Below are 20,927 nucleotides of genomic sequence, written 5' to 3' on the forward strand. Positions count from 1 at the left end.
TTCCTTAAAAAGTATACAAAAAATTACCATACAATCCAGCTATTACACTCTTGGACACTTATTCCAGAGAAGTGAAAACTTACATTCAGACAAAAAACTGTACACAAATGTTCATAACAATTTGATTCATAGTAGCCAAAAACTGAAATTAGTCCAATTAATTATTTTAAATGAAATAAATTCTTTTTGCCGTCAATATCGTATTTAAAGTTAAACCAAAGGAGCAGAGGAAATGAATTCCTGAACTGTATTTTAATTCAGCTCTTGGCTTAACGTGAACTTTATGTAAAATGCAATTCTGAAAATACAGGTAGTACTAAAAAAAAGGAAAAAAAACAAGCTAGGCAGCTGACCACAATTGAAGGAAAGCACCCAATACATGGGCTACATCACAAATGAAAACAACACTCTGAATGTCACAGATTGAATCAGAAGGAACAATTCCCATTATGTAGTACACCAACTGTAGGTAAAAGATAAGGATATCTGAAAGTTATGTACATCGTTAGATTAAACATTGTGCCCTCTACACTTATCTACTGACTTAGTCCTCATAACAGCTCTATAAGACAGGTATCATTATCAGTCCCATTTGCAGCCAAAAAAAATGATACACATGGGCTGTGTGATTTGCCCAGAGTGCCACCCAGTGAAGAGGCAAAGCTTTGATCTGAACGCAGGTAATACATCTCCAAAATCTATGCTCTTAACCACAGGATATACTGACTTCAAGCAGGTCCCTACATTACATCAATTTAGAAAGCAGGGGGAAAAGTCTCTAATATGAGGCAGTGTCCCCCCAGCACTTGCCCCTGCTGTGTCCACAGGTAGTATGTGCCATTTGCAAGCATCACTGTCTAGATAAGTTTTTTCCCTCCCAAATGTATGCACTTAGCACTTAAGTAGCCCACATGACAAGTGTCCCTTTTACTATAGTTTTACACCAATTTTACTGTGTTACTGACATCATGAGGAAATTTTATGTTGAAAATACAAGTTAATTCAAGGAATCTGAATCAGGATAAATCAGTCTACACTAAACCTATGTATATTAATTTCATATTAACTAATTTCCTGTATGAAATTTACTTATTAAAAATGTGTTTATTTAATATTTACTATATCCCAAGCACTCTTCTGGGCAACCAAGAATACAATTAAGTTCCTACCTTCCAGAAGCTTAAATTCTTAGTGAGAGGAAACAGACTAACAAAACATAATTTCAGACTTTTAAAAGAGTTTTATAGAAATAAACACAGTAATATAAAGAGTAGTGGTGTGGGGGGCCTTTGGAGGTGCTACTTTAGTTTGAATTGTATGAAATTACCATTTAAAGTCTTCTTTTTATATCATAGTATTCCTTTTGTTCTAATGGCATTCAAATTAAAGATGTAATTATAGTTAATATAGAAATATTTACAATGTATTTATGGAGAAGGGTATTCACCAACTTAGTTAATTAAAATAGAAAAGGGAAAATTGACAGAAGCAGCCTTTTTCTGCCAGGTAAACTCCTATTCATCCTTCAAAGCCCAGGTTACACTCCACCAACTCCAAGAAGCTCTTCCAACAGTCCTCAGATGGGACTCATTACCTGTTCCTCTTTACTGTCTCTGCATTTGTACATGGTTTATTGTACTCAGAACACTGGGCTATTATAATTTGTTTCCATTTCTATCTCCCTGACTAGACAGAACTCTTTGAGAAGTGAGGGATTTGTGTCTTATGTTTTTATTCCCTTTGGCTGAGATCTCGGCACATAGTACATCAATAAATATAAAGTACATTGACTTGTTAAAAAAGAATTCCTCTTTTCACATAATTCATACCTACAGCAGGGCACTAGAAAAATGAACCATGCTGGCTCAATTAAATGTGGTCTCTCCTCTTGCCCTGCCACCCTACCACACTGGAAAAGTGGATTACGGTTATTTAGGGATCAGGGAGATTGTATCAGGTTTGCCTGTCTTCCTTGATATTTTCCCAATGCCAGAGGCAAAGCTAAATGAAAGGGGAGCACATAATATTTTTACTCACATTATCTTAATACGCACTCAGAAAATCTCATGATCATTTTCACCACAACTGGTCTGATACATTTAGTGGTTCTGAATTATTTTTCTCAGTGCCACTAGCAAAACATCCAGCTAGGCCACTCATTAACCACGACATCTGAAGGAAAACTGTGGTCACAGAACAATTTCTCACTTAAGTCTCTGGTAAGGTTGAGTTCAAGTTTCCAAACTAAGAGCTTGCTTCCAAGATTGGCTTCAGCCACATCCCAGGAGAGTTTTCGTTTTTTAAGAGTTAACATCATTTTACATTTGCAAAGAGCTCAGTGGTTCTAAAAGGATTTTTCAATACATTGACATATTCTGATTCTTACAACATTCTTGTGGGGAGCCACGATTGTCCTCAATTTTCAGAAAATGAAATTGAGGTTCAGAGAGACAAGTGAACAGTTCAGGCAGAGCCAGGACTGGGCACCAGGTCTTGTAAAGGTTTGGTTGCCTCTTCCATCATACCATGCTACTAGCACCATAGAAGGCATCCTCACCCATAATGCAACATGGGTGGCCACAAGATATCTGTCATATTAATGTTACAAGCTGTCCATCTATCAGAAGGGGAGGGCGTCCCTGGTGGCACATGGTTAAGAATCCGCCTTACAATGCAGGGGACACGGGTTTGAGCCCCAGTCTGGGAAGATCCCACATGCTGTGGAGCAACTAAGCCCGTGAGCCACAACTACTGAGCCTGCACTCTAGAGCCCGCGAGCCACAACTACTGAGCCCATATGCCACAACTACTGAAACGCCTAGAGCCCGTGCTCCACAACATGGAGCCACCACACCGCAAACAAAGAGTAGCCCCCACTCTTTGAAACTAGAGAAAGCCCACGCGCAGCAACAAAGACCCAACTCAGCCAAAAATAAATCAATTATTTTTTTATTTTTTAAAAAGGAAGGGGAGCAGGGGGTTCATTTCAGTCGTGTTCAGAGTCGACATTAATCAGAGGGCACTTAGTGTCCATTTAGCCCAGTCTTGCTGGAGACGTACATTTTAAAGCATCCCTGACAGACGACTATCCTACCCAGCACTCCCCATCACCCTCTTCCCTTATTCTGTTTTATTTTTCTTTGTAGAGCTGCTTACTTCCTAGAAATATACTATATAGTGTGATGCTTAATTTTATATGTCAACTTGATTGGTCCATGGGGTTCGTGGACATTTGATCAAATATTATTCTTTGTTTGGGAGGGTGTTTCTGGATGAGATGAACATATGAATCCACAGACTGAGGAAAGCAGATTGCCTTCTCTAATGTAGTTAGTCCTCATTCAATTGATTGAAGACCCGAATAGAACAAAAAGGGAACTGCTCCTGCCTGACTGCCTTGATTGGAACATCGGACTCAAAACTGACACACTGGCTCTTCTTGTGTCTCGAGCCGGCCAGTTCTCAGATGGGAACTTACCCCATCGGCCCTCCTGGGTCTCCAGCTTGCTGACTGCAGGTCTTGGGACTTCTTAGCCCCCATAATCATGTGAGCCAATTCCTTATAATAAATCTTTTTCTATATTTATATATATCCTATTGGTTCTGCTTCTCTGGAGAACCCTAACACATATAGTTATTTATTTATTGACTGCAGCGGATACTTTTCATTGCTTCCTTTTTTTTTAATAATAAAAAGATCTCCCATTTAGTGACTGCTTTCATCAGATGCTTTGCATATGTCTTTTCCATTTAAGCCTGATATTAATCCTATAAGACAGGTGTCCTTTTCACTCCATTGAAAAAGAAAGGTTAAGTAACTAGAACCTTTCTTTTTCAATGGAGTGAAAAAGACACCTACCTTATAGGATTAATAACTTGCCCATCATGACACAGTAAGCAGGTAGAAAAGCTGGAATTCAAATCCAGGACTGACTCCAAAGCCTGAACCATTTAGCTATTCTGTTATTCAACTCCTATGACAGAAGAGAAGAAAAGTATTTGAAAGGAAGGAAGCGAGAAAGGAAGGGAAGAAAGGATGGGGAAAGAAGAAGAGGGAGGAAGGGAGAGAAAGAAAGAAGGGAAGGAAGGAAGAAGGAGGGAGGGAATGAAGAAAGGAAGGAAGGGAGGGAGGGAGGGAGGAAGAAAGGAAAGATTGCTAAGCCTTGTCATTAAAGAAAGCATGAAATCAAAGACATACTTGTCTTATATCTTGGGGTGAATAACACCATGACAACTTGGAGGCACATGAAGCCCAATCCCTGAACCATAGTCAAAGAGCTCTGCATCTTAAAAGTAACTGACAATCCTGTAAACATGACATTCATTATATTTCTCCTCTGCTCATAAACTGTAAGAGACTGGGAGAAGACATGACAGCTGTCTTCAAATATTTAAAGGGCTGCCATACAGAAGGGGGATTAGGAGTGCTCTGTATGCCCACAAGGAGACAGATTTCAACTCAACCCAAGAAAGAACTTTCGAACAGTCAAGATTTCCAGAGACCGCTGCCTTGAGAAATAGTGAGAGCTCTGTCGATGAAAGCAGATGCTCGTCAACATTTGAGGATGTGGCTGAAGAGCCTCAACCTCTCAACTGGTCGAACTACATGGATCTCAAAGTTACCTTCCGACTCCAAATGTTAAGATTATTTCTTCCCTCCCCCACCTACCAAATTGAGCCTGAACTATTCACTGGGTTCTTCAAAGCTCTCCATAATTCAACTCCACTTCACCTGTCCATATTGATTTCTCACTTCATTCCAGTACAATTACTTTTCTTTCCCCCAACAACATTCTCAACTCTGAGACCTTTGACTCAATTTTTATCCTCTCTGCCCCCCACCATTTCTTCCTATCTAGCCTCTCCATACTCTACCTACCACAACGCCAGATGCCGAAAACAGGTTTTATTTCCTTTGAAAATATACAGTCCTTTTAAAATACTTGTAGAGAAAGTGTGTCCTAAAATTTTATTTGTACAATGACCTGGTTATTATTTCCTAACTTTCATAAGTTCATGCTGACCCAAGAGAGGCTATTTTGCCTGACCACCTCTATTTAGACACAAAGCTTATTCTGGAGCTGGTATATTACATTCACATGTATTCTCAGCTCTGTATATAATATTATGTGATTTGGCTTTATGTTTACTTTAGTTGTTCATGGTGAGTTTCTGAAAACATGCAATAACTCAATCATCCCTGTTACTCCAATTCATCAATAACAAACAGAACCTGACATTTTGAAGTTTCTCACGCTGAAACACCTGCTTTATTTGATACCGTCAGCCCTGCAGGTATAGAAACAAGATGTTTAATAAAAAATTCTCAGACAAGAAGGAAGGTATCAATCAGATGAGCCCAAGCATTGCTACTGGAAACAGCCTCTGCCAACATCTATAAACAGTGCTCATAGCTGTAAAATATCTGACTTAACAGAAAGATATATTACAAGCTCTTTTCAAAATGAGAACATGTGCCACAGCCTGAGGGAGCCAGAGCACCCTAATCAGCTGCTCCTTTAACCCCGTCCTGTCTGAGCGGGGAACAGATGCTCTCAGGCAACCTACACACAGAGGCGGGGCAAAATCCAAAGCTGAACCCCAGCAGCTGTGCGAACAAAGAAGAGAAAGGGAAATTTCTCCCAGCAGCCTCAGGAGCAGCAGATTAAATCTCCACAATCAACTTGACGTACGCTGCATCTGTGGAATACCTGAATAGACAATGGATCATCCCAAATTGAGGAGGTGGACTTTGGGAGCAACTGTAGACTTGGAGTTTGATGTCTGCATCTAATTTGCTCCTGGTTTTATGTTGGTCTTAGTTTAGTATTTAGAGTTTACTATCATTGGTAGATTTGTTTATTGATTTGGTGGCTCTCTTGCTATTTTTTTACATATATATACATATATTTTCCTTTTTCACTTTTGTGAGTGTGTATGTGTATGTTTCTTTGTGTGATTTTGTCTGTACACCTTTGCTTTTACCATGTGACCTAGGATTCTGTCTGTCCATTTGTTATTTTTCTTTCTGTTGTTTTTTGTAGTACAGTTTTTAGCATTTAGCATTGGTGGATTTGTTTATTGCTTTGGTTGCTCTCTTCTTTCTTTCTTTCTTTTATTTAAATTAATTTTTAGTTATTTTATTTTTAATAACATATATTTTATTTTAATAACTTTATTTTAATTAACTTTATTTTATTTTAATAACTTTAGCTATTTTTTTTTTCCTCCTGTTTATTCTGAGCCGTGTGGATGAGAGGGTCTTGATGCTCTGCCAGGGGTCAGGCCTGAGGCTCGAAGGTGGGAGAGCTGAGTTCAGGACATTGGACCACCAGAGACTTCCCGGCCCGTTGTAATATCAAATGGTGAAAACTCTCCCACAGATCTCAACCTCAATGCTAAGACCCAGCTCCACTCAATGACCAGCAAGCTACAGTGCTGGACAACCCACGCCAAACAGCTAACAAGACAGGAATACAACAACACTCATTGGCAGAGAGGTTGCCTAAAATCTTAATAAGTTCACAGACACCCCAAAACACACCACTGAACACAGTCCTGCCCACCAGAAACACAAGATCCAGCCTCATCCACCAGAACACAGGCACCAGTCCCCTCCACCAGGAAGCCTACACAACCCACTGAACCAACCTTAGCCACTGGGGGCAGACACCAAAAACAACGAGAACTATGAACTTGCAGTCTGTGAAAAGGAGACCCCAAACACAGAACGTTAAGCAAAATGAGAACACAGAGAAAAACAAAGCAGAATAAGCAGCAAGATGAAAACCCACCAGACCAAACAAATGAAGAGGAAATAGGGAGTCTACCTGAAAAAGAATTCTGAGTAATGAGAGTAAAGATGAGCCAAAATCTTGGAAATAGAATGGAGAACATACAAGAAACACTTAACAAGGTCCTAGAAGAAGTAAAGAGCAAATAAATAATGATGAACGACGTAATAAATGAAATTAAAAATTCTCTAGAAGGAATCAACAGCACAATAATTGAAGCAGAAGAATGGATAAGTGACCTTGAAGATAAAATAGTGGAAATAACTACCACAGAGCAGAGTAAAGAAAAATGAATGAAAACCTCTGGGACAACATTAAATGCACCAACATTCGAATTATAGGGGACACAGAAGAAGAAGAGAAAAAAAAAGGGACTGAGAAAATAACTATTTGAAGACTTCCCTAATATGAGTAAGGAAAGAGTCAGTCAAGTTCAGGAAGCTCAGAGATTCCCATACAGGATAAATCCAAGGAGAAACACACCAAGACACATATTAACCAAACTATGAAAACTTAAATACAAAGAAAGAATATTAAAAGCAGCAAGGGAAAAGCAACAAATAACATAAAAGGGAATCCCCATAAGGTTAACAGCTAATTTCTCAGCGGAAACTCAGCAAGCCAGAAGGGAGTGGCAGGAGATATTTAAAGTGATGAAAGGGAAAAACCTACAACTACTATGACTCTACCCAGCAAGGATCTCATTCAGATTCAACAGAGAAATTAAAACCTCTACAGACAAGGAAAAGCTAAGAGAATTCAGCACCACCAAACCAACTATACAACAAATGCTAAAGGAACTCCTATAGGCAGGAAACACAAGAGAAGGAAAAAACCTATAATAGCAAACCCAAAACAATTAAGAAAATGGTAATAGGAACATACATATCAATAACTACCTTAAATGTAAATGGATTAAATGTTCCAAACAAAAGACACAGACTGGCTGAATGGTTACAAAAACAAGACATATATGTATGCTGTCTACAAGAGACCCACTTCTGACCTAGGGACACATACAGACTGAAAGTGAGGGGATGGAAAAAGATATTCCATGCAAATGGCAATCAAAAGAATGCTGGAGTAGCAATTCTCATATCAGACAAAATAGAGTTTAAAATAAGACTATTACAAGAGACAAAGAAGGACACTACATAATGATCAAGGGATCAATCAAAGAAGATATAACAATTGTAAATATTTATGCACCCAACATAGGAGTACCTCAATACATAAGGCAAATGCTAACAGCCATAAAAGGGGAAATTGACAGCAACACAATACTAGGGGACTTTAAAACCCCACTTTCACCAATGGACCGATCATCCAAAATGAATATAAATAAGGAAACATAAGCTTTAAATGACATATTAAACAAGATGGACTTAACTGATATTTATAGGACATTCCATCCAAAAACAACAGAATACACTTTCTTCTCAAGTGCTCATGGAACATTCTCCAGGATAGATCATATCTTGAGTTGCTAATCAAGCCGTGGTAAATTTAAGAAAATTGAAATCATATCAAGTATCTTTTCCAAGCACAATGCTATGAGACTAGATATTAATTACAGGAAAAAATCTGTACAAAATACAAACACATGGAGGCTAAACAATACACTACTAAATAACCAAGAGATCACTGAAGAAATCAAAGAAGAAATCAAAAAATACCTAGAAACAAAATGACAATAAAAACACGACGACCCAAAACCTATGGGATGCAGCAAAAGCAGTTCTAAGAGGGAAGTTTATAGCAATACAATCCTACCTCAAGTAACAAGAAACATCTCAAATAACAACCTAACCGTACACCTAAAGCAATTAGAGAAAGAAGAACAAAAAACCCCCAAAGTTAGCAGAAGGAAAGAAAACATAAATATCAGATCAGAAATAAAGGAAAAAGAAATGAAGGAAATGATAGCAAAGATCAATAAAACTAAAATCAGGTTCTTTGAGAAGATAAACAAAATTGATAAACCATTAGCCAGATTCATCAAGAAAAAAAAGGAAAAGACTCAAATCAACAGAATTACAAATGAAAAAGGAGAAGTAACAACTGACATAGAAATACAAAGGATCATGAGACATTTCTACAAGCAAATCTATGCCAATAAAATGGACAACCTGGAAGAAATGGACAAATTCTTACAAAAGCACAACCTTTCAAGACTGAACCAGGAAGAAACAGCAAATATAAACAGACCAATCACAAGCACTGAAATTGAAACTGTGATTAAAAATCTTCCAACAAACAAAAGCCCAGGACCAGATGGCTTCACAGGCGAATTCTATCAAACATTTAGAGAAGACCTAAAACCTATCCTTCCCAATCTCTTCCAAAATATAGCAGAGGGAGGAACACTCCCTAACTCATTCTATGAGGCCACCATCACCTTGATACCAAAACCAGACAAAGTTGTCACAAAAAAAGAAAACTACAGGCCAATATCACTGATGACATAGCTGCAAAAATCCTCAACAAAATACTTGCAAACAGAATCCAACAGCACATTAAAAGGACCATACACCATGATCAAGTGGGGTTTACCCCAGGAATGAAAGGTTTCTTCAATATACACAAATCAATCAATGTGATAAACTATATTAACAAATTGAAGGAGAAAAACAATATGATCATCTCAACAGACGCAGTAAAAGCTTTCAACAAAATTCAACACCCATTTATGATAAAAACCCTCCAGAAAGCGGGCATAGAGGGAAGTTACAACAACATAATACAGGCCATATATGACAAACAACATTGTTCTCAATGGTGAAAAACTGAAACCATTTCCACTAAGATCAGGAACAAGACAAGGTTGCCCACTCTCACCACTATTATTCAACATAGTCTTGGAAGTTTTAGCCTCAGCAATCAGAGAAGAAAAAGAAATAAAAGGAATCCAAATTGGAAAAGAAGAAGTAAAGCTGTCACTGTTTGCAGATGACATGATACTCTACATAAAGTATCCTAATAATGCTACCAGAAAACTACTAGAGCTAATCAATGAATTTGGTAGAGTAGCAGGATACAAAAGTAATGCACAGAAATCTCTTGCATTCCTATACACTAATGATGAAAAATCTGAAAGAGAAATTAAGGAAACATTCCCATTTACCACTGCAACACAAAGAATGAAATATCTAGGAATAAACCTACCTAAGGAGACAAAAGACCTGTATGCAGAAAACTATAAGACACTGATGAAAGAAATTAAAGACAATACAAACACATTGAGAGATATACCATGTTCTTGGATTGGAAGAATCAATATTGTGAAAATGAGTATACAACCCAAAGCAACCTACAGATTCCATGCAATCCCTACCAAACCACCAATGGCATTTTTCACAGTACTAGAACAATAAATTTCACAATTTGTACGGAAACACAAAAGACCCCGAATATCCAAAACAATCTTGAGAAAGAAAAACAGAGCTGAAGGAATCAGGCTCCCTGACTTCAGACTATACTACAAAGCTACAGTAATCAATGACAAAGCTACAGTAATCAAGACAGTATGGTACTAGGTACAAACAGAAATACAGATTTATGGAACAGGATAGAAAGCCCAGAGATAAACCGATGTGCATGTGGTCACCTTATCTTTGATAAAGGAGGCAAGAATATACAATGGAGAAAAGACAGCCTCTTCAATAAGTGGTGCTGGGAAAACTGGACAGCTACATGTAAAAGAATGAAATTAGAACACTCCCTAACATCACACACAAAAATAAACTCAAAATGGATTAAAGGCCTAAATATAAGGCCAGAAACTATAAAACTCTTAGAGGAAAACATAGGCAGGACACTCTATGACATAAATCACAGCAATATCCTTTTTGACCCACCTCCTACAGAAATGGAAATAAGAATAAAAATAAACAAATGGGACCTAATGAAACTTAAAAGCTTTTGCACAGCAAAGGAAACCATAAACAAGCTGAAAAGACAACGCTCAGAAAGGGAGAAAATTTTTGCAAATGAAGCAAGCGACAAAGGATTAATCTCCAAAATATACAAGCAGCTCATGCAGCTCAATATCAAAAAAACAAACAACCCAATCCAAAAATGGTCAGAAGACCTAAATAGACATTTCTCCAAAGAAGACATACAGATGGCCAACAAACACATGAAAAGCTGCTCAACATCACTAATCATTAGAGAAATCCAAATCAAAACTACAATGAGGTATCACCTCACACCAGTTAGAATGGCCATCATCAAAAAATCTACAAACAATAAATGCTGGAGAGGGTAGTGGAGAAAAGGGAACCCTCTTGCACTGTTGATGGGAATGTAAATTGATACAGCTACTATGGAGAACAGTACGGAGGTTCCTCAAAAAACTAAAAATAGAACTACCATACGACCCAGCAATCCCACTACTGGGCATATACCCTGAGAAAGCCATAATTCAAAAAGAGTCATGTACCACCTTGTTCACTGAAGCACTATTTACAATAGCCAGGACATGGAAGCAACCTAAGTGTCCATCCAGAGATGAATGGATAAAGAAGATGTGGCACATATACACAATGGAATATTACTCAGCCATAAAAAGAAATGAAATTGAGTTATTTGTAGTGAGGTGGACGGTGTAGAGCCTGTCATACAGAGTGGAGTAAGTCAGAAAGAGAAAAACAAATACCGTACGCTTAAACATATATATGGAATCAAAAAATAAATGTTTCTGAAGAACCTAGGGGCAGGACAGGAATGAAGACACAGACGTAGAGAATGGACTGGGTTACATGTGAGGACACGGGGAGGGGGAAGGGTAAGCTGGGACGAAGTGAGAGAGTGGCATGGACATAGATACACTATCAAATGTAAAATAGATAGCTAGTGGGAAGCAGCTGCATAGCACAGGGAGATCAGCTCGGTGCTTTGTGTGAACTAGAGGGGTGGGATAGGGAGCATGGGAGGGAGACGCAAGAGGGAGGAAATATGGGGATATGTGTATACGTATAGCTGATTCACTTTGTTATACAGCAGAAACTAACACACCATTGTAAAGCAATTATACTCCAATAAAGATGTTAAAAAAAACCATATAGGCTTATAAAACTTAAAATATATGTAAATAAAATTAATAAAATGATAACTTCAGATATCTCTGAAAAAAATAAAAAAACTAAAAAGAGGACATTTGAAAACTTACTTAAGGCAGAGCTATCTTTTTTTATAGCACTGGAAAATTCATGGGTTAAGAATGATAAAATTTGTTGGAGGCCAACAGAAGAGGTGTCAAAAATCCTTTAAAAATGTCTTATCAAGAGTGGTCAGGGGTAGTGGAAAGTCAGAGTAAACAGGCGGTCTCCTGCTAGGAGAATCTCAGCCCCTTGCCCTCAGGGAAACCTTATAATTTTATGCACAGGTATCATGTACTTTGCAGGTGTTCAATGATTATTTTCTGAATGACTGATTCTGTTTCATGTTTTTTTGAGTTCCTGAAAACATGAATTTTAATGCTTTACATCACAGCAAAAACTGAAATCTGCTTTCTTATAATAAAAATATTCTTTTCATGAAAACAGTCTTTCTTAATCTTCTCTAAGGGAATGTGAACCTCTCTCCTTGAGTCTAAAACAAGCCAAATCCAAATATTCAACAAATAGTTATTGACAATGTAAGACACTCTGCTGCGTTCGGTAGGCTAATATTTTCTCTTTGAAAAGAAGACACTAGAAAAAAGGAAATAGAAAAAGGGATGCAAACTGACATTCATCCCATACCTGTTATGTTCCAGGTATGTCACAAACCTGATAGCATTTAATCTTCCCAAACCTGCATACTCGTTATGGCTATTATGCTCATTTTGCCAATGAAGAAACTGGAGCTTAGAGAGGTTTCTACGCCTTAGGTTGCCGAGGTAGGTAGGAAGCAAGGGAAGATTTCATTCCAAGGGATGTATGACCACAAAACCTGTGTGCTATATACTGAGCCACACTGACCTCAAGAAGTAACAAGGAAATTAAGGGAGAAAAAGGAAAGTTCAATAGGGGAAGAAAAAAGAATATTCTAACAAAAATGTTACTGTTTATCCTCTTGAACCTTGGACTGAAAAGCCACTCATACGATCTGATTTCTCCTCTGAGCATGGCTACTCAGACTCAGACCTACCATATGGCTAATGCCATGGGCTTGACAGACCACCTGTGCAGTTGCTCTATGCTTCTAAGAAATGTCATGGAATGATTGGAGAGCAGAAGTGAAGAGAAACAGGGCCAAAATTACATCACCACTTCTGTTGGATCAGGGTTTCTCAACCTTTTTTAATAAATTAATAACTTGAATTAACATTCCTTATTTAAAACAGTGGTTTCACTTAATATGCCAAAGAATTGAAGAACAGACAACTACCCATAGCTAGATCTCCATCACTTAGAAATGGCTTCTACAAGTCTTTTTATTCCTCCTTCATCCTGTTTTGTCTGTTAAATCTTATCTTTTACTTTGGTGTTTTACAGTTTCACCAACACGATTCTGGGTGTGGCTAATTTTTCATTTGCACTCTTCAGAACACTTTATGTTCTATTCAGTCCCTTTTAAAATCTTACCTACTCTTGTTTTCATGGTCTCTCATCCTTCTCTTGTTTTGACTATTTCTATGACTTCAATAATATTGTTGTTTATTTTATAGTATTTATGTAATCATTTCATAATTGGAAATCATGGGATTCTGAGACCACCATATTTGTGTCTCATGACTTATACTCATGGTTTTACTTTTGTGTTTCAAAATTTTGGATTATTAACTCTTTCTGGCATTGCTTTATCTGTGGTAATCTTTAGAATTAGGGCTGAGCATGTGTGCCTCAAAGGTGATTTTGTGTTTTCTTCTGCCAGGGACCCTACTTATACCAGCTTTGAGCAAGTTTAAAATTAATTTCTTGAATATTAGGACCCCAGAACATGTAAAGAGTATAAATGTGAATGCCTAATCTGTATGTGGTACAGGCCCATGGTTATAAATTCTCAAGGAGACATTTTTCCACTCAAGACACAGGCACAGACAGAGGGGCTTCCAAAAATTCTCCTTATGCTTATGAGCAGAGATTTTCTAGTTCACCCTAGTGTTGCTGGTACACTATGTCAACTGTCTAGGTAATGATAATAATTATTATTATGAGAATAATGAGGAAGAGAAGAGGAGAATGAAATAGACAGAGAAGATGATGAAGAAAAAAAAAGAGGAGGGAGAGGACCACTTAACGGAGCATACTCCATGGGCCAGGCATCCTTCTAGATCCTTTAATGCATGAATTCCACCCACAACCTAATCCCAAAGTCCAGTTTATGACTGGACTCAGTCCCTTCCCCCTTGTGTCCAAAAGTCAAGATCTAGCCAGAATTAACCTACAAAACCCACCCACTCACCTGTGCTTTAGCCAATATCCTGACGGCTGCATTACCAGAATTAAAATTTTCTCCAGTCCCACCCTGGTCAAACTAAGCTCACAGTGTTGGGCTCAGCAAATTTAAGGTCCAGAATAACTAGTGGAAAAAGCAGTAAACTTTCAAATTGATCTCTTAACTGCAAGCCAAGAACTATAAAAGTATTATAGGAAGTAAGCAATCCCAGTAAGTAAAAGTACACCTGGAGAATAATCATGTGCCCTGGCTATGCTCGACCATAACTACGTATAATTCAAACCTGACTCTTCCTCAAGAGAAGGCAGTGGGTAAACACGTTGAGTCCCTGCTAGACTATGTAAGTTTCATGAGGGTAGAATCCTGCCTACCATGATCACCAATTAATTCTCAGTGCCTAACTCAGTGTTCAGCACTGGAGGGTAATCACCAAATCTCTTCTATGCACTTATTGTTAAATCACTAACACAAAAGTTTGGTCTTTGATGATAGTAATTCATGCAAACTATACATTCTAATATTAATAGAAAATAACTATGTAGCACTGACTATGTTCTAGACACTATATATATTAACTCGTTTAATGTTAATTGGGAGAATTCGTGTTTCAGGTAGGGAAAAAAAAACAAATGTGAGAGTATGAGAAGTGGGATCCTTCGAAGGCATATATATGAGAGTACATCCTATTGGAAATACCAAAATGGACAGCTGGCCTTAGAAAAGCAGTGAATTACTCAGTTCAGTGAGTAATTCTGTTCCAATATATTCAAAAGTTTTAAGCATTCTAAAGCAAGGATTGGCAAACTTCTTCTGAAAAGGGCAAAACAGAAAATATTTCAGTCTTTGTAGGCCATCTGATCTCTGTTGTATCTGCTCAACTCTGATATTGTGGGAAAGCAGCTATAAATGGTATATAAAGGAATAAGCATAGCTGTGTTCCAATAAAACCCATTTACCCACTTAAGAAAACAGGACTGGATTGGCCCATGGGCCATAGTTTGCCAACCCTTGGAAAGAACAACTTAAGCTCATCTTATTTTTCCCTCCTAAAAATCAGAGCATTGGGACCCTCCCCTTACCTTCTCCCTGCAGAGAAAAATAATTCATTTAAAAAAACGCAAAGAGGGTCAGAGATCTTAATTTAAAAATCATTAAGAGGAAAAAACAAGGAAACCCTATGCTACTTTTTCTTTCTATCTCATTATCTTTTTCAATCAAGTCCTGTATTCTTGTGCAAAACACCAAAAATAACTGGAGAAAGCTGTCTGGACAACACAGAAGAAATAGCATTTGCTGCAGATGTGCCAGTATTATGCTCCAAGGCCAATACCACTTTTGTTTGGGAGTTGGATTTGGATTATTGAAGAAATACGTACAGTAGATGGCAAACCAGGAACCAACTGCACAGCAACTTCTGTTAACGATCTTAGCTCTTTACATCTAAACTAAAATTCTAAAATATGTGAACTATGTCCAACTGTATCTGAGCCACTATCAATGTAGACTCTTATACGAAAAGACTGTAGCTTGCAGGGGAAACAAAGATCAGAGTTCAGTGTGAATCATGGAAGTATCCCATCTTGAAAGAAGTACATCAAGTGAATCGGTTTGCAGGGCAGAAATAGAGACACAGATGTAGAGAACAAACGTATGGACACCAAGGGGGGAAAGTAGCAGGGTGGTGGTGGTGGTGGTGGTGGTGGTGGGATGAACTGGGAGATTGGGATTGACATATATACACCCATATGTATAAAATGGATAACTAATAAGAACCTGCTGTATAAAAAATAAATAAAATAAAATTTAAAAATTCAAAAAAAAAAAAAAAAGGAGTACATCAAAGCTTGGGTGGGGAAGACCTTTTTAAAATCTCCAGTGGGCCCCATTAACCCTCCCCTTCACTCTCCTGGAGCCCTAATTCTGGCCTGAATTCTCACCATTGTTTACAACTTACTTAAGACTATTCGCTCGTATCACCTGTGCCCTCAGAATCCTCTCTGACCCTTCATATACTTCATGGGAACCCTCACCTAAAAGAGGAAGCCACCTTTTATCTACAAAATTCCCGAAAGTTTTTGCCCTAACCCAGGTCTTCATCACTGCAATAAATATGTTGAAACAGCCCCTAGTGAAACTGGCTCAGGAAAGGCCTCTCCAGAAACATGTGTTTACTGTGTAAAGCAAATGAACTGCTGAATGAAAGGTCCTTCTGCAGATGTCTGTGAGGATTTATCAGAACATATATTAACGTTACTCTCACTTTTCCCTGTGTTCAATTCACTTCACTCAAACCTATGTTTTAGAAGAGCAAGAAGAAGGTGCATCAGGGAAAAGGAGAACTGAGGACATTTTAGGAATATCTAGTTATAGCTAAATTCTGGGATCAAACTCCAATCCGTGGATGGAAGATAGGTTTCACCTTGAGCGCCATTCTTCAAGCACTGCCTGGAAGAACGCTAAGCCAAAACTCAGCCGAGAACTCGCACGTAAAATCCTCCATAAAAGTATTTTGAAATTTAAAAAAAAACACACACAGGGAAAGTAAATCAGAAAGTAATGAGTTTGGTTATTTAAAGGTGGTGAGGAAAGCTGGGTGGAAGAAATAGGAGAAGTCATACTTCTTTTTAGTATTACCCTTTTGTATACTTTTTTACTTTGGGAACCACATTAATGTTTTATGTACTCACAAATTAACCTGACTGTATTAAAAATGAATAACAAAACCACAGTGAAGAGGGAAGAAAAGAACTAACCCAAGATCCTTTTGAACACAGATATTTTAATATATACCCCACACTAAAGGCAAATATCGAATTCTAATCAACAGACTTTTTGCTAAGTGTTTAATTAGCAAGTTTGAAACTATTTCTATGATTGAGCACATAAGTAGGTGCATTTAAGATATCGGGAGCCATGTTACCCAACTCTTTTGAAGAGAGAGTTGTAAATATGGAAAATGAAATGCTAGAATAAACCCTGTGGTATGGATAGATGATAGATACAAGGCACAATAAGATAGAGGATAGAAAGATAGATAAATAGATAATAGACTCTGTGTGTGTGTGTGTGTGTGTGTGTGTGTGTGTGTGTATTCTCAGATAAATGGGCCTAGAAACAATGACAACCCAGAAGCATAAACACATCTAGTAACCACATTTTGGTATCTAAATACCATTCTCCATGAAAAAAACCCAACTCCTTGAAGAAGTGGTTGATTTCAGGACAGGGCACAAAAACTACAAGAGGAGCCTGGAATGCAAGGTTTGTGCCAGAAAGTAAGGAAGAGCTTCAAGAATGATGCGGATATATTAAAAGGGCATAGGAGACACCTTGAAATAGCTCCCACTGAGCAGTTATGGAAGAATTTGAGCATCAAAATACATGATAGTAATGGATTATAATCCATCACATGAAATAAAAATTCATAATAAATAAATAAATAAATATGGGAGAAGGGAAAGATCTCCCTTACAGTAGAATGCCACCTAATAAATGTAGAATGAACAATGAAGTTAGGAAAATTATCATTTCAGAAACATTATAGTAGTAGCTGACTCAGGCAAGAATCATCAATGGATGTTAAAATAAGTGGGTAAAATGAAACAATATTTACATAGTGTCACATGAATTTGTAACATTGACAAGCTTGAGCATCCCCAAACAAGAAATTAACATAAAATGGTTCCAATTTGGTAGCAACGAAGGGGCACCTCTCTGGAAGTGCTCACTCCTAAACTATGCTGTGAAGAATTCCCACAATAGAGCTCACAAATCAAAGTGACATGTCAAACAAGAAAACAAGCACCATGAATGAAAACCAGTAAAGAAAAGAAAAGAAAAATTTACCCCTAAAATACTTTAGATAATATATTTATTGGGTTCAGGATATAAATTAAACATGATTAAGACAGCAGAATAATTTTTTAAAAAACACTAAAATGGAACAATGTACCAGATAAATTTCTAGCAAAATTTTCAAAAAATCAAATATAATTCCTAGAAATGGAAGATTTACTCATTAAAAAGGACAGGCTAAAAAGCAGATTAGAAAGAGATTAAAAAGGTAATTAGTATACTAATAGAAAAATAAAGGAAATTACCCAAAATGTCATTGATAATATCAAAGAGGTAGAAAATGCGAAAGTTAAGAGACATAGATCATCAAAAAAGACTATCTATGATAAATATAATTTGAATACAGAGAGAGAAAGAGGGAAGAGAGAAAGAAATAGGTAACTGAGAAAAGGAATATTTGAAGAGCTAAAGGTTGAGAATCAGTGAAAGTTATAAATCCTGATTCTGGGAGCACAAAGAGATCTATAACAAGACTTATTGTAGTGAAACAACAGAACACCAAAGAAAAAGAACAGAAAACCTGAAAAACATCTGGAGAGAAAAGAGAGACTGGCTGAAAAGGAGTAACATTTACACTGTCAACAGACTTGTCTTAAACAAGAGCCAAAAGAGAGTGAAATATCTTCTAAATGATTAGAGACAACAACTTTCAATCTGGTACCCATCTAGTTTTTCAAAACTGAGGGTGGGCTGCAGATATTTTTGTGTGAATAAAGTTAAGTTTACCACCAAAGATCTTCTCTAAAGGAAACTGAACACATGCAGAAAATCTGAGATGCAAGATGGAATAATGAGCAAAGAAATTTATAAACATGGGAAGTTCTGGACAAACAATGACTGTTAAAATTATAATTATTATAAATATTACACCTTCATGAGGCAAAAATGTTAAAATTAATGTATTTGTTATGAATTAAGTAAAATATAGAGGGTAGATAATTGAAGTTAAAGTACTATAAAATTTTGTATTGGTGGGAAACGGTAAATATACTGATTAGTTTTAAAGTTTGGTTTTGTAAGCACACTAAAAATTTAATTATAATCATACAAAAAACACAAAAGAATTAACTACCTGCTAGTTCAGTAAAGGGGAAAATGTATTTAAAAAAAAGAAAAGTGATCAATTTTAAGTAAATAAGGCATACAAGGGGAAAATGTAGCATAATAGGAAGCATAAAATTAATGGCAAATCCAAAATGTAAGTGGACTACAGACACCAATTAAAATACAGAGATTGTAAGAGATGATTTTTTAAAATCCAGCTAAATGCTCTTTAAAGATTTACTCACCTTGAACCTGAGAACACAAATAGGGTGAAACTTAAAGGGCAGAGAATCAATATGTTATGTGACTATTAAACAAAATAGTGTCTAAGTCAAATATTGAATTACTAAGAATAAAGAAAATTTTTACAATATAAAAAGAATTATTCACTAGGACAATATAACAACTCTTATTTTACATGAACTTAGCCTCTAATTAAAGCAAAACTACCAGAGTTACAAAGAGAAATGGACAAATCTCCCAGACACAGAGATTAAAATTTTTCTCAAGAACACATGCGATGGTTAAAAAAAAATTGACCACATTTAAACAATAAGTCTGAACAAGTTTTTTAAAAAATTGGTACCACAATGCAATTGTTAGACACCAACAACAAATACATATCTTTTAAAAAATCTCTGTATGTTTAGAAATTAAATAATATATTTCTAAATAACCTGTGGATCAAAATAGAAAGCCTAGTAGAAATTAGAAATTATATAGCATGAACTACATAAAAATAAAACTACATATCAAAATCTATGTGATACAGCTAAACCAGTACTTGGATATTTGTAGCCTTAAAAAATGCATATAATAGAAAAGGAGAAATACTGAAAATTAATGAGATAAGCATTCAATTCAGGAAGTTAGAAAAAGAAATCATAATAAGGAAAGAATATTATATATAAAAACATATAAAATAATAAGATACCATAGACAAGATGAACAAGGTTGAAGATATGCACACATTATAATTGAATAATTCAATATCTAGGTGTATATGCTAGAGAAATTCTATCACATGTACAGAAGGCAACATAAATAAGAATAGTTAGAGCAATTTTTTTTATAGCAATTTTATAATATCAAAATACTGGGAACATCAGAGTAGAAGAGTTAAATATATTGGGTTATATTTATCCAATGGAATTCTACACAACAAAGATGAATAAATTGCCTCACATAAGTCAACATGGATAATTCAAAAAATCTAATATTTTGTGAAAAAAAGCAAGTTGCAAAGTATACATAGATTTTGATTAAATGTATACAAAATTTAAGATATGAATTCATAATTAAAATATGGTTTCAGGATTCATATATTTATGTAGTTAAATGATAAAGACACATATTGGAATGATAAACACTGAATTCAAATACTGGCAGCCTCTTAGAAGGGGAGGAAAAGTAATATTCGGGGATATATAGGGAGTTCCTACTGTGCTGTTTATATTTATCTTCTTAACTGGATAAAGTTGCTTATTACTTATTTTTATACTTTTTATATACCTGATATATTTAACAATAAATCATAATAATATAGTTAATATAAATATAAAATTATAAATTATTAGAAGAAATAGGAAAACTTTGAAACTGAGAATTTCAAATATTGGAAAGAGTGTACGTTTTAAGAATAAATTATTGAAAAAATTGTGTCAGTTTGGTAGACTATCAAAATTGTAAAATTTGCATATCCTTTAACCCTGCAATTTCATTTTTAGAAGTATGTAGTTTTTGCAATGTGTTCGTAAAGTTTTAAAATTAAACAGCGAGATGAAGAAGGAAGGAGATGAAGAAGGAAGAAAGGTTGGTAGGTCACAAGACTATGGGGGGCCTTGAAAGTCT

The 20,927-nt window shown here is 36.3% G+C and overlaps 1 protein-coding gene across 4 annotated transcripts in view; it reads right to left on the reverse strand.

Moving 5' to 3' along the window:
- The window catches only part of COL14A1 (collagen type XIV alpha 1 chain), a 245,298-nt gene that overhangs the window by 184,765 nt on the left and 39,606 nt on the right, over positions 1 to 20,927 (reverse strand). The gene's annotated exons all lie outside the window — the stretch shown is intronic.

The sequence above is a fragment of the Pseudorca crassidens genome, chromosome 17, assembly GCF_039906515.1.
Source record: "Pseudorca crassidens isolate mPseCra1 chromosome 17, mPseCra1.hap1, whole genome shotgun sequence".
Classification (NCBI taxonomy): Eukaryota; Metazoa; Chordata; class Mammalia; order Artiodactyla; family Delphinidae; genus Pseudorca; species Pseudorca crassidens.